This window comes from Melopsittacus undulatus, chromosome 3 (genome assembly GCF_012275295.1).
Source record: "Melopsittacus undulatus isolate bMelUnd1 chromosome 3, bMelUnd1.mat.Z, whole genome shotgun sequence".
In the NCBI taxonomy this organism is placed as follows: Eukaryota; Metazoa; Chordata; class Aves; order Psittaciformes; family Psittaculidae; genus Melopsittacus; species Melopsittacus undulatus.
In genome coordinates, this window is record NC_047529.1 from 23,102,031 (window position 1) to 23,104,940 (window position 2,910).

Genomic DNA, 2,910 nt, shown 5'->3' on the forward strand with positions numbered 1-2,910 from the left:
CAACCTCCATAGGCAGGCAACTGCCTGTACACTCAAACCAACTCAATTATCTGCCCATACTCTAACCTACCACTGTGTATTAGGAACTATATTGCCTTCTCCATCCCAAGGTGTCAAGCTGTAACATCCTCAAACAAGTCTGTCAACAGGCGAAGTAACTGAGATGTGACTGTGAACCCATACAGCTTGATGCCACGGGTATGATCCAGCCCTTGTTAAGGAACTCAGAATCAGCTTTCTCTAACCCCATCCCATCTGGTCACAGTTTATAAACCATCTGAAGACACACGGCATCAGACTTGAGGCAATCATCTGCTCTGCAGGCTCACTGCTGCTGGTGCACAAACTCAAGGTAAGGAGAGTGACAGTGGCCACATCCTCACACACCACTGTGGGTAGATCTGGCACCTGGAAAGCCAGGTAGGCTGCTCCTGCTGTTGCAGGATGCTCACATTCATTAGGGAATAAGGAACATGGCTTTGGCTAAAAAACGCAGTGAAGAATGGTGGCAGTTGCCCAAAAGCAGCAGTTGCCATCCCTGCTCCCCCCTTGCCTCTGGTGGTGGCGGAAGCAGCAGGCTGGATTCCTCCCCCAGCTGTGTTTTCCCTCTTCCCATGAGAGGACACAGTTCAAACCAGCCCCTTATCCCTGGGGAGGCTGAGTTCAATTGGGCTACACTGCTGGAAGCCCTTGATCTGGTTCTGGGAAATCCCCAGAGCTCCACTGCACTGGGCAGAGGCAACCAACTCCTAACATCCCCTGAGCTCAGGGCTGTCAAGAAGCTCCTTTCCATACCAGTTTCATCTGGCTTTTCAGCATGGCGCGCTTTTGACTGAAACCACAATACTTAGCATGCTTCAATGATCAAGCAGAGAGCACAGGAATGTCACTTGGATTCCAAGTGCTGCATTGTTCTTCCCTTACCCCATTCACAGATCCTGACCAGAAGATCCTGATCAAGCTCTAAACGTTTTCTAGCAAATCCAGGGAGAAGCACCATAGCACTGTTTAAGCTACCACCTCCCCAGACGCACACGTGCCCACACTTGCGTAGAACCTGTGTCGCGCAAGCCCACCAGTGCCTTGACATTGCCCCCAGACCCCTTGTGCAAGTGTTTCCTTTCTCCTTTGTGTCTGCATCAGATAGACCCTCCAAGGGTCCCTCCAAAGGGCCATCCAAACATTCATCACATGCAGCCATGGCCAAAACATCCTCTGCTACACCAGAATAAGCCAAGGATGCTGACCATGCCCATCATGTATTCCCTGATTTGCAATGACCCACCACAGCTGGCTGTCACAACCTGCCCACTAAGCCCAAACAACATTTCCAGCCTTAAGCTGTGCAAACCCCAGCACCCAAGCCCCATCCCAAAACTCTAACTTCCAACATCCAGGTTGGGGCAGGCTCAGGATGTGGTTCAGAAAAGCTGCTCTCCCAGATGAGATACGCTGCTCTGGCACAGCCACCCACACAGCGCCCACATCTTCCATGATTACACCCCACATGCCAGCAGCCATCATGGCTGTGGGGCCCCACGGGTGCCATTTTCTCCCTATCAGCCCCATTGTGGGAAGAACATGGTGACCACAGCTCATCTGAAAGAGAGGGCATCGTGGTAACAGTCATTCTTGGGAAGGCTGCATGAGTAATTTAAGAGAGAGGGAAAGAAAGCAGGCTAATTAAAGACACATGATAAAATCACAGCAGTTTTAGCCACACTGAATATCCTATTAGGCCTATTAAGCCTTTGGGCCACAGCTGTGGGGAAGGGATGGTGGCTCTGGCAGAGATGGGCTAGCAACCACCAAGCACCTCCCGAGTAGCCAGGAAGCACTGTTTGCAGCTCTTTTTTGGGTACCCCCTGCCCGGAGCAGCCCTGAGGCAGCACAGCCCCATGCCTGCAGACTTGTCCACATTGCTCACCCACACAGCTGCTCTGCAGCCACGCGGTGCCCGTCAGCCATGCAGCAGTGTGCTCTCCGGCAGCTCCAGAGGCAGCGCTAATGCTTAAAAATGGCCTTTTTTTCTGTTTTTAAAAGTACTTTTGTGCACACGTTCAGTTGCATTGTTTGTAGCAAGCACTTAAACATAGCTGCCTCATACACGAGAGGAAGAAAACAAAACAAAGGCGACTGAATTGACTGGAAGTGAGCAGCAACTCCAGCCCTGACCCTGTGAGCACAGTAATAAAATTCAGCCCGTGGTGTGGGTTTTTTGCCTGCCTCGGTTTTAATGTTCACGGTGAAATGTGTGAAGACCAGCCCGCTGGAGTTGCTTTTAACCCGTCAAGAAGGGCCATCTCCAGGAAGGCACTTCTTTTAAAACAGCATTACTTGTTGCAAACCTCAGAAAACCTGTTCGGGGCAGCAGAAAATTGGATGCAATGAAGGCTGGGGAACAAGGTGCAGAGCCAGCCCAGGGGGTCTCTTCGGGCAGGGGAAGGACTCCATTCCTCAAAGCCCTCATTTTATCGGGGAGATACCCCCACCGGAGGTGATCGGGATGGTCCTGGAGCAAGGTCGACCCGGCGGAGCCCCTCTGCCCCGGCTCGCCAAGGGGGAAAAGGGGAAAGGCAGCGCGCCCCCATGACTGTCCCACAACAGAAGGGGAAGAGAGGGCTTTTAGCATTACTAATTATTAATAATGATTATTTTTAGCGCTAAGGAAGGAAACTCGGCGGGAGCAGCGCCGCTGCCGCAGAGGAAATCTGAGAATCCAATGGGAGGGAAGCGGCGGCAGCCGCCGACCGAAGAACCCGGCCCCAGCAGCCCGGCGGCGCAGGTAGCGCTGCAGCAGGAAACGAGGGCGGGCGGCCAGCGCGGGCCGGTCCGGGCTGAGGCCGGGGAGCGAAGCGAGGGGAGGGGAACGGAGGCGGAGCCGGCCGGGGGGTGGCCGTAAGGTGAAGG